Below are 13,111 nucleotides of genomic sequence, written 5' to 3'. Positions count from 1 at the left end.
GATCATCTTGTTAAGCTACTGTGACCTCCACGTCTCAACCAAGGGTCATTTATATTGTCTTTATATTAAAATGGGATCTCCACCACTCTTCCAAGTGACATTGATTTTGTCTTTTTATTCCACGGGGATCTCCACCACTCTTTCAAGGGGCATTGATATTGTCTTTTTATTTTACTGGGACCTCCACCTCTCTTCAAAGGTGCATTGATATTGTCTTTTTATTGCACTGAGACCTCCACATCTCTTCCAAGGGGAATTAAAACCATCTTGGTAAACCACTGTGAACTCCCCATCTCTTCCAAGGGGCATTAAAACCGTCTTGTTAAGCTACTGTGACCTCCATGTCTCTTCCAAGGGGCATTAATTCCGTCTTGTTAAACCACTCTGAGCTCCACGTCTCTTCCAAGGGGCATTTAATTCGTCTTGTTAAGCTACTGTGACCTCCACGTCTTTTCCAAGGGGCTTTAAAACCTTCTTGTTAAACGACTCTGAACTCCACGTCTCTTCCAAGGGGAATTAAAATCGTCTTGTCAAGCTGCTGTGACCTCCACGTCTCTCCAAGGGTCATTAATATTGTCTTTTTATTCCACTGCGACCTCCACCACTTTTCCAAGGATCATTGATATTGTCTTTTTATTCCACTGGGACGTCCACCACTCTTCCAAGGGGCATTGATATTGTCTTATTATTGCACTGTGACCTCCACGTCTCTTCCAAGGGGCAATAAAACCGTCTTGTTAAACCACTCTGAACTCCACGTCTCTTCCAAGGGGCAATAAAACCGTCTAGTTAAGCTACTGTGACCTTCACGTCTCTACCAAGGGTCATTGATGTTGTCTTTTTTTCCACTGGGCCATCCTCCACTCTTCCTAGGGGCATTGATATTGTCTTTTTATTGCACTGGGTTCTCCACGTCTCTACCAAGGGGCATTAAAACCGTCGTGTTAAACCACTCTGAACTCCACGTCTGTACCAAGGTGCATTAGAACCGTCTGGTTAAGTTACTGTGACCTCAACGTCGCTTCCAAGGGGCATTAAAACCGTCTTTTTAAACCACTCTGAACTCCACGTCTCTAACAAGGGGCATGAAAATCGTCTTGTTAAGCTACTGTGACCTCCACGTCTCTTCTAAGGGTCATTTATATTGTCTTTTTATTAAAATGGGACCTCCACCACTCTTCCAAGGGGCATTAATATTGTATTTTTATTCCACTGGGACCTCCACCACTCTTTCAAGGGGCATTGATATTGTATTTTTATTCCACTGCGACCTCTACCACTTTTCCAAGGGGCATTGATATTGTCTTTTAATTCAACAGGGACCTCCACCACTCTTCCAAGGGGCATTGATATTGTATTTTTATTCCACTGGGACCTCCACGACTCTTCCAAGGGGCATTAAAACCATCTTGTTAAACCACTCTGAACTTCACATATCTTACAAGGGGCATTGAAACCGTCTTTTTAAGCTACTGTGACCTTCACGTCTCTACCAAGGGGCATTAAAACCGTCTTGTTAAACCACTCTGAACTCTACGTCTCTTCCATGGGGCATTAAAATCCTCTTGTTAAGCTACTATGACCTCCACGTCTCTTCCAAGGCTGATTGATATTGTCTTTTTATTCCACTGGGACCTCCACCACTCTTTCAAGGGGCATGGATATTGTCTATTTATTCCGCTGGAAAATCCACCACTCTTCCAAAAGGCATTGATATTGTCTTTTTATTCCACTGGGACCTCCACGTCTCTACGAAGGGGCATAAAAAACGTCTTGTTAAACCACTCTGAACTCCACATCTCTTCCAAGGGGCATTAAAACCGTCTTGTTAAGTTACTGTGACCTCCACGTCTCTTCCAAGGGGCATTAAAACCGTCTTTTTAAACCCCTCTGAACGGAAGGTCTTTTCCAAGGGGCATTAAGATCGTCTTGTTAAGCTACTGTGACCTCCACTTTTCTTCCAAGAGTAATTTATATTGTCTTTTTATTAAAATGGGAACTCCACCACTCTTCAAAGGGGCATTGATATTGCCTTTTTATTCCACGGGGACCTCCACCACTCTTTCAAGGGGCATTGATATTGTCTTTTTATTCCACTGCGACCTCTACCACTCTTCCAAGGGGCATTGATATTGTCTTTTTATTCCACTGGGACCTCCACGTCTCTTCCAAGGGGAATTAAAATCGTTTTGTTAAACCACTGTGAACTCCGCGTCTCTTCCAAGGGGCATTAACACCGTCTTCTTAAGCTACTTTTACCTCCACGTCTCTTCCAAGGGGCATTAAAATCGTCTTGTTAAGCTACTGTGACCTCCACGTCTCTTCCAAGGGTCATTGATATTGTCTTTTTATTCCACTGGGACCTCCACCACTCTTCTAAGGGGCATTGATATAGTCTTTTTATTTCACTGCGACCTCCACGACTCTTCCAAGGGGCATTGATATTGTCTTTTTATTCCACTGGGACCTTCACCACTCTGCCAAGGGACATTGATATTGTCTTTTTATTTTACTGGTACCTCCACCTCTCTTCAAAGGTGCATTGATATTGTCTTTTTATTGCACTGAGACCTCCACATCTCTTCCAAGGGGAATTAAAACCATCTTGGTAAACCACTGTGAACTCCCCGTCTCTTCCAAGGGGCATTAAAACCGTCTTGTTAAACCACTCTGAACTCCACGTCTCTTCCAAGGGGCATTTAATTTGTCTTGTTAAGCTACTGTGACCTCCACGTCTTTTCCAAGGGGCTTTAAAACCTTCTTCTTAAACGACTCTGAACTCCACGTCTCTTCCAAGGGGAATTAAAATCGTCTTGTCAAGCTGCTGTGACCTCCACGTCTCTCCAAGGGTCATTAATATTGTCTTTTTATTGCACTGCAACCTCCACCACTTTTCCAAGGATCATTGAGATTGTCTTTTTATTCCACTGGGACGTCCACCACTCTTCCAAGGGGCATTGATATTGTCTTTTCATTCCACTGCGACCTCCACCATGCTTCCAAGGGGCATTGATATTGTCTATTTATTCCACTGGGACCTCCACCACTCTTCCAAGGGGCATTGATATTGTCTATTTATTCCACTGGGATCTCCACGTCTCTTCCAAGGGGCATTAAAACCGTCTTGTTAAACCACTCTGAACTCCACGTCTCTTCCAAGGGGTATTAACACAGTCTTGTTAAGCTACTGTGACCTCCACGTCTCTTCCAAGGGGCAATAAAATCGTCTTGTTAAACCACTCTGAACTCCACGTCTCTTCCAAGGGGCAATAAAACCGTCTAGTTAAGCTACTGTGACCTTCACGTCTCTACCAAGGGTCATTGATATTGTCTTTTTTTCCACTGGGCCCTCCTCCACTCTTTCAAGGGGCATTGATATTGTCTTTTTATTCCACTGCGACCTCTACCACTTTTCCAAGGGGCATTGATATTGTCTTTTAATTCCACAGGGACCTCCACCACTCTTCCAAGGGGCATTGATATTGTATTTTTATTCCACTGGGACCTCCACGACTCTTCCAAGGGGCATTAAAACCATCTCGTTAAACCACTCTGAACTTCACATCTCTTACAAGGGGCATTAAAACCGTCTTTTTAAGCTACTGTGACCTCCATGTCTGTTCAAAGGGGCATTAAAACCATCTTTTTAAACAACCCTGAGCTCCACGTCTCTTCCACGGGGCATTAAAATCGTCTTGTTAAGCTACTATGACCTCCACGTCTCTTCCAAGGCTGATTGATATTGTCTTTTTATTCCTCTGGGACATCCACCACTCTTTCAAGGGGCATGGATATTGTCTATTTATTCCGCTGGAAAATCCACCACTCTTCCAAGAGGCATTGATATTGTCTTTTTATTCCACTGGGACCTCCACGTCTATACCAAGGGGCATAAAAAACGTCTTGTTAAACCACTCTGAACTCCACATCTCTTCCAAGGGGCATTAAAATCGTCTTGTTAAGCTACTGTGACCTCCATGTCTCTTCTTAGGGTCATTGATATTGTCTTTTTATTCCACTGGCACCTCAACACTCTTCAAGGGGCACCAGTATTGTCTTTTTATTTCGCTGCGAACTCCACCACTCTTTCAAGGGTATTGATATTGTCTTTTCATTCCACTTCGACCTCTACCACTCTTCCAAGGGGCATTGATATTGTGTTTTTATTCCACTGCGACCTCCACCACTCTTACAAGGGGCATTGATATTGTCTTTTTAATCCGCTGTGACCTCCACCACTCTTCCAAGGGGCATTGATATCATCTTTTTATTCCACTGGGACCTCCACATCTCTTCCAAGGGGCATTAAAACGGTCTTGTTAAGTTACAGTGACCTCCACGTCTCTTCCAAGGGGCATTAAAACCGTCTTTTTAAACCACTCTGAACGGAAGGTCTCTTCCAAAGGGCATTAAGATCGTCTTGTTAAGCTACTGTGACCTCCACGTCTCAACCAAGGGTCATTTAAATTGTCTTTTTATTAAAATGGGACCTCCACCACTCTTCCAAGTGACATTGATTTTGTCTTTTTATTCCACGGGGATCTCCACCACTCTTTCAAGGTGCATTGATATTGTCTTTTTATTTTACTGGGACCTCCACCTCTCTTCAAAGGTGCATTGATATTGTCTTTTTATTGCACTGAGACCTCCACATCTCTTCCAAGGGGAATTAAAACCATCTTGGTAAACCACTGTGAACTCCCCGTCTCTTCCAAGGGGCATTAAAACCGTCTTGTTAAGCTACTGTGACCTCCATGTCTCTTCCAAGGGGCATTAATTCCGTCTTGTTAAACCACTCTGAACTCCACGTCTCTTCCAAGGGGCATTTAATTCGTCTTGTTAAGCTACTGTGACCTCCACGTCTTTTCCAAGGGGCTTTAAAACCTTCTTGTTAAACGACTCTGAACTCCACGTCTCTTCCAAGGGGAATTAAAATCGTCTTGTCAAGCTGCTGTGACCTCCACGTCTCTCCAAGGGTCATTAATATTGTCTTTTTATTCCACTGCGACCTCCACCACTTTTCCAAGGATCATTGATATTGTCTTTTTATTTCACTGGGACGTCCACCACTCTTCCAAGGGACATTGATATTGTCTTTTCATTCCACTGCGACCTCCACCATGCTTCCAAGGGGCATTGATATTGTCTATTTATTCCACTGGGACCTCCACCACTCTTCCAAGGGGCATTGATATTGTCTTTTTATTCCACTGGGATCTCCACGTCTCTTCCAAGGGGCATTAAAACCGTCTTGTTAAACCACTCTGAACTCCACGTCTCTTCCAAGGGGCATTAACACCGTCTTGTTAAGCCACTGTGACCTCCACGTCTCTTCCAAGGGGCAATAAAACCGTCTTGTTAAACCACTCTGAACTCCACGTCTCTTCCAAGGGGCAATAAAACCATCTAGTTAAGCTACTGTGACCTTCACGTCTCTACCAAGGGTCATTGATATTGTCTTTTTTTCCACTGGGCCCTCCTCCACTCTTCCTAGGGGCATTGATATTGTCTTTTTATTGCACTGGGTTCTCCACGTCTCTACCAAGGGGCATTAAAACCGTCGTGTTAAACCACTCTGAACTCCACGTCTGTACCAAGGTGCATTAGAACGTCTGGTTAAGTTACTGTGACCTCAACGTCGCTTCCAAGGGGCATTAAAACCGTCTTTTTAAACCACTCTGAACTCCACGTCTCTAACAAGGGGCTTGAAAATCGTCTTGTTAAGCTACTGTGACCTCCACGTCACTTCTAAGGGTCATTTATATTGTCTTTTTATTAAAATGGGACCTCCTCCACTCTTCCAAGGGGCATTAATATTGTCTTTTTATTCCACTGGGACCTCCACCACTTTTCCAAGGGGCATTGATATTGTCTTTTAATTCCACAGGGACCTCCACCACTCTTCCAAGGGGCATTGATATTGTATTTTTATTCCACTGGGACCTCCACGACTCTTCCAAGGGGCATAAAAACCATCTCGTTAAACCACTCTGAACTTCACATCTCTTACAAGGGGCATTGAAACCGTCTTTTTAAGCTACTGTGACATCCATGTCTCTTCCAAGGGGCATTAAAACCATCTTTTTAAACAACCCTGAGCTCCACGTCTCTTCCACGGGGCATTAAAATCATCTTGTTAAGCTACTGTGACCTTCACTTCTCTACCAAGGGGCATTAAAACCGTCTTGTTAAACCACTCTGAACTCTACGTCTCTTCCATGGGGCATTAAAATCGTCTTGTTAAGCTACTATGACCTCCACGTCTCTTCCAAGGCTGATTGATATTGTCTTTTTATTCCACTGGGACCTCCACCACTCTTTCAAGGGGCATGGATATTGTCTATTTATTCCGCTGGAAAATCCACCACTCTTCCAAAAGGCATTGATATTGTCTTTTTATTCCACTGGGACCTCCACTTCTCTACCAAGGGGCATTAAAAACGTCCTGTTAAACCACTCTGAACTCCACATCTCTTCCAAGGGGCATTAAAACCGTCTTGTTAAGTTACTGTGACCTCCACGTCTCTTCCAAGGGGCATTAAAACCGTCTTTTTAAACCACTCTGAACGGAAGGTCTTTTCCAAGGGGCATTAAGATCGTCTTGTTAAGCTACTGTGACCTCCACTTTTCTTCCAAGAGTAATTTATATTGTCTTTTTATTAAAATGGGAACTCCACCACTCTTCCAAGGGGCATTGATATTGCCTTTTTATTCCACGGGGACCTCCACCACTCTTTCAAGGGGCATTGATATTGACTTTTTATTCCACTGGGACCTCCACGTCTCTTCCAAGGGGAATTAAAATCGTCTTGTTAAACCACTGTGAACTCCGCGTCTCTTCCAAGGGGCATTAACACCGTCTTCTTAAGCTACTTTGACCTCCACGTCTCTTCCAAGGGGCATTAAAATCGTCTTGTTAAGCTACTGTGACCTCCACGTCTCTTCCAAGGGTCATTCATATTGTCTTTTTATTCCACTGGGACCTCCACCACTCTTCCAAGGGGCATTGATATAGTCTTTTTATTTCACTGCGACCTCCACGACTCTTCCAAGAGGCATTGATATTGTCTTTTTAGTCCACTGGGACCTTCACCACTCTGCCAAGGGACATTGATATTGCCTTTTTATTCCACTGCGACCTCCACCACTCTTCCAAGGGGAATTGATATTGTTTTTTTATTCCACTGGGACCTCAACGTCTCTTCTAAGGGGCATTAAAAAACGTCTTGTTAAACCACTGTGAACTCCACGTCTCTTCCAAGGGGCATTAAAACCGTCTTGTTAAGCTACTGTGACCTCCACATCTCTTCCAAGGGGCATTAAAACCGTCTTGTTAAACCACTCTGAACTCCACGTGTCTTCCAAGGGGCATTAAACCCGTCTTTTTAAACCACTCTGAACGGATGTTCTCTTCCAAGGGGCATTAAGATCGTCTTTTTATTAAAATAGGTACTACACCACTCTTCCAAGGGGCATTGATATTGTCTTTTTATTCCATAGGGACCTCCACCACTCTTTCAAGGGGCATTGATATTGTCTTTTTATTCCACTGCGACCTCTACCACTCTTCCAAGGGGCATTGATATTGTCTTTTTATTCCTCTGGGACCTCCACCACTCTTCCAAGGGGCATTGATATTGTCTTTTTATTCCACTGGGTCCTCCATGTCTCTTCCAAGGGGCATAAAACCATCTTGTTAAACCACTCTGAACTCCACATCTCTTACAAGGGGCATTAAAACCATCTTGTTAAACTATCCTGAACTCCATGTCTCTTCCAAGGGGAATTAAAATCATCTTGTTAAGGTACTGTGACCTTCACGTCTCTTCCAAGGGGCATTAAAACCATCTTGTAAAGCTACTGTGACCTCCACGACTCTTCCAAGGCTGTTTGATATTGTCTTTTTATTCCACTGGGACCTCCACCACTCTTTGAAGGGGCATTGATATTGTCTTTTTATTCCACTGGGACCTCCACCACTCTTTCAAGGGGCATTGATATTGTCTTTTTATTCCACTGGGACCTCCACAACTCTTCCAAAGGGCATTGATATTGTCATTGTATTCCACTGAGTCCTCCATGTCTCTACCAAGGGGCATTAAAACCGTCTTGTTAAACCACTCTGAACTCCATGTCTCTTCCAAGGGGTATTAAAACCATCCTGTTAAGCTACTGTGACCTCCACGTCTCTTCCAAGGGGCATTAAAACCGTCTTGTTAAACCACTCTGAACTCTACGTCTCTTCCAAGAGGCATTAAAAAGGTCTTGTTAAGCTACTGTGACCTCCACGTCTCTTCCAAGGGTCATTGATATTGTCTTTTTATTTAACTGGGACCTGCACCACTCTTTCAACGGGCATTCATATTGTCTTTTTCTTCCACTGGGACCTCCACAACTCTTACAAGGGGCATTGATATTGTATTTTTATTCCACTGGGACCTCCACCTCTCTTCCTAGGGGCATTGATATTGTCTTTTTATTGCACTGGGACCTCCACGTCTCTTCCAAGGGGCATTAAAACTGTCTTGTTAAACCACTGTGACCTCCACGTCTCTTCCAAGGGTGATTGATATTGTCTTTTCATTCCACTGGAACCTACACCACTCTTCCAAGGGGTATTAATATTGTCTTTTTATTCCACTGGGACCTCCACCAATCTTTCAAGGGTCATTGATATTGTTTTTTTATTCCACTGGGACCTCCACATCTCTTCCAAGGGGCATTAAAACCATCTTGTTAAGCAACTCTTAACTCCACGTATCTTCCAATGGGCATTAAAATTGTCTTGTTAAGCTACTGTGACCTCCACGTCTCTACCAAGGGGCATTAAATCCGTCTTGTTAAACCACTCTGAACTTCACGTCTCTTCCAAGGGGCATTAAAATCGTCTTGTCAAGCTGCTGTGACCTCCACGTCTCTCCAAGGGTCATTGATATTGTCTTTTTAATCCACTGGGACCTCCACCACTCTTCCAAGGGGCATTGATATTGACTTTTTATTACACTGGGATGTCTAACACACTTCCAAGGGGCATTGATATTGTCTTTTTATTCCACTGCGACCTCCACCACTCTTCCAAGGGGCTTTGATATTGTCTTTCTATTCCACTGGGACCTCCACCACTCTTCCAAGGGGCAATGATATTGTCTTTTTATTCCACTGGGACCTCCACGTCTCTTCCAAGTGGCATTAAAACCATCTTGATAAACCACTCTGTACTCCACATCTCTTCCAAGGGGCATTAAAACCGTCTTGTTAAGCTACTGTGACCTCCAAGTCTCTACCAAGGGGTATTTAAACAATCTTGCTAAAACACTCTGAACTCCACGTCTTTTCAAAGGGGCAATAAAATTGTCTTTTTAAGCTACTGTGACCTCCACGTCATTACCAAGGGTCATTAAAACCGTCTTGTTAAACCTCTCTGAACTCCACGTCTCTTCCAAGGGGCATTAAAATAGTCTTGTTAAGCTACTGTGACTTCCACATCTCTTTCAAGGGTGACTGATATTGTCTTTTTAAACCACAGGGACCTCCACCACTCTTTCAAGGTGCATTGATATTGTTTTTTATTGCACTGGGACCTCCACAACTCTTCCAAGGGGCATTGATATTGTCTTTTTATTCCACTGGCAACTGCACGTCTCTACCAGGGGGCATTAAAACTGTCTGGTTAAACAACTCTGAACTCCACATCTCTTCCAAGGGGCATTAACACCATCTTGTTAAGCTACTGTGAACTCCACGTCTCTTCCAAGGGGCATTAAAACCGTCTTGATAAACCACTGTGAACTCCACGTCTCTTCCAAGGGGCATTAAAACCATCTAGTTAAGCTATTGTGACCAACACGTCTCTTCCAAGGGTCATTGATATTGTACTTATATTCCACAGGGACCTCCACCTCTCTTCCTAGGGGCATTGATATTGTCTTTTTATTGCACTGGGACCTCCACGTCTCTTCCAAGGGGCATTAAAACTGTCTTGTTAAACCACTGTAAACTCCATGTCTCTTCCAAGGGTGATTGATATTGTCTTGTTAAGCTACTTTGAACTCCACGTCTCTTCCGAGGTTCATTGATTTTGCATTTTTATTCCCCTGGGACCTTCACCACTCTTCCAAGGAGCATTGATATTGTCTTTTTATTCCACTGCGACCTCCAACACTCTTCCAAGGGGCATTGATATTGTCTTTTTATTCCACTGGGACCTCCACCACTCTTCCAAGGCTGTTTGAGATTGTCTTTTTATTCCACTGGGACCTCCACCACTCTTCCAAGTGGCATTGATATTGTCTTTTTATTCCACTGGAACTCCACCACTCTTCCAAGAGGCATTGATATTGTCATTTTATTCCACTGGGACCTCCACGTCTCTTCCAAGGGGCATTAAAACCGTCTTGTTAAACCACTCTGAACTTCACGTCAATTCCAAGGGGCATTAACATCGTCTTGTTAAGCTAATGTGACCTCCACGTCTCTTCCAAGGGTGATTGATATTGTCTTTTTATTCCACTGGAACCTACACCACTCTTCCAAGGGGTATTAATATTGTCTTTTTATTCCACTGGGACCTCCACCAATCTTTCAAGGGTCATTGATATTGTTTTTTTATTCCACTGGGACCTCCACATCTCTTCCAAGGGGCATTAAAACCATCTTGTTAAGCAACTCTTAACTCCACGTATCTTCCAATGGGCATTAAAATTGTCTTGTTAAGCTACTGTGACCTCCACATCTCTACCAAGGGGCATTAAATCCGTCTTGTTAAACCACTCTGAACTCCACGTCTCTTCCAAGGGGCATTAAAATCGTCTTGTCAAGCTGCTGTGACCTCCACGTCTCTCCAAGGGTCATTGATATTGTCTTTTTAATCCACTGGGACCTCCACCACTCTTCCAAGGGGCATTGATATTGACTTTTTATTACACTGGGATGTCTAACACACTTCCAAGGGGCATTGATATTGTCTTTTTATTCCACTGCGACCTCCACCATTCTTCCAAGGGGCTTTGATATTGTCTTTCTATTCCACTGGGACCTCCACCACTCTTCCAAGGGGCAATGATATTGTCTTTTTATTCCACTGGGACCTCCACGTCTCTTCCAAGTGGCATTAAAACCATCTTGATAAACCACTCTGTACTCCACATCTCTTCCAAGGGGCATTAAAACCGTCTTGTTAAGCTACTGTGACCTCCAAGTCTCTACCAAGGGGTATTTAAACAATCTTGCTAAAACACTCTGAACTCCACGTCTTTTCAAATTGGCATTAAAATTGTCTTTTTAAGCTACTGTGACCTCCACGTCATTACCAAGGGTCATTAAAACCGTCTTGTTAAACCTCTCTGAACTCCACGTCTCTTCCAAGGGGCATTAAAATTGTCTTGTTAAGCTACTGTGACTTCCACATCTCTTTCAAGGGTGATTGATATTGTCTTTTTAAACCACAGGGACCTCCACCACTCTTTCAAGGTGCATTGATATTGTTTTTTATTGCACTGGGACCTCCACAACTCTTCCAAGGGGCATTGATATTGTCTTTTTATTCCACTGGCAACTGCACGTCTCTACCAGGGGGCATTAAAACTGTCTGGTTAAACCACTCTGAACTCCACATCTCTTCCAAGGGGCATTAAGACCATCTTGTTAAGCTACTGTGACCTCCACGTCTCTTCCAAGGGGCATTAAAACCGTCTTGATAAACCACTGTGAACTCCACGTCTCTTCCAAGGGGCATTAAAACCATCTAGTTAAGCTACTGTGACCAACACGTCTCTTCCAAGGGTCATTGATATTGTACTTATATTCCACAGGGACCTCCACCTCTCTTCCTAGGGGCATTGATTTTGTCTTTTTATTGCACTGGGACCTCCACGTCTCTTCCAAGGGGCATTAAAACTGTCTTGTTAAACCACTTTGAACTCCACGTCTCTACCAAGGTGCATTAAAACCATCTTGTTAAGTTACTGTGACCTCCACGTCTCTTCCAAGGAGCATTAAAATTGTCTCGTTAAGCTTCTGTAACCTCTACTTCTCTTCCATGGGTCATTGATATTGTCTTTTTATTCCACAGGGAACTCAACCACTCTTCCAAGGAACATTGATATTGTCTTTTTATTCCACTGCGACCTCCACCACTCTTCAAAGGGGCATTGATATTGTCTTTTTACTCCACTGGGACCACCACCACTCTTCCAAGGGGCATTGATTTTGTCTTCTTATTCCACAGGCATCTCCACCACTGTTCCTAGGGGCATTGATACTGTTTTTTTATTCCGCTGGGACCTCCGCGTCTCTTCCAAGGGGCATTAAAATCGTCTTTTTAAACCACTATGAACTCCACGTCTCTTCCAAGGGGCATTAAAACTGTCTTCTTAAGCTACTGTGACCCCCACGTCTCTTCCAAGGAGCATTAAAATCATCTTGTTAAGCTACTGTGACCTCCACTTCTCTTCCAAGGGTCATTGATATTGTTTTTTTATTCCACTATGACCTCCACCACTCTTCCAAGGGGAATTGATATTGTCTTTTTATTCCAATGCGACCTCCACCACTCTTCCAATGGGCATTGATATTGTCTTTTTATTCCACTGCGACCTCCATCTCTCTTCAAAGCGGCATTGATATTGTCTTTTTATTCCACTGGGACCTAAAAGTCTCTTCCAAGGGGCATTAAAACCATCTTGTTAGAACACTCTGAACTCCACGTCTCTTCCAAGGGGCATTAAAACCATCTTTTTAAACCACTCTGAACTCCACATCTCTTACAAGCGGCATTAAAACCGTCTTGTTAAGCTACTGTCACCTCCACGTCTCTTCCAAGGGGCATTAAAACTGTCTTGTTAAACCTCTCTGAACTCCACGTCTCTTCCAAGGGGCATTAAAATAGTCTTGTTAAGCTACTGTGACTTCCACGTCTTTTTCAAGGCGGATTGATATTGTCTTTTTAAACCACTGGGACCTCCACCACTCTTCCAAGGTGCATTGATATTGTTTTTTATTGCACTGGGACCTCCACCACTCTTCCAATGGGCATTGATATTGTCTGTTTATTCCACTGGGAAATGCATGTCTCTACCAAGGGGCATTAAAATCGTCTTGTTAAACCACTCTG

Source organism: Phyllobates terribilis, unplaced genomic scaffold (genome assembly GCF_046119375.1).
Source record: "Phyllobates terribilis strain yellow unplaced genomic scaffold, ASM4611937v1 Scaffold_3__8_contigs__length_932513732, whole genome shotgun sequence".
In the NCBI taxonomy this organism is placed as follows: domain Eukaryota; kingdom Metazoa; phylum Chordata; class Amphibia; order Anura; family Dendrobatidae; genus Phyllobates; species Phyllobates terribilis.
Note: the sequence above shows the minus strand (reverse complement) of the source record.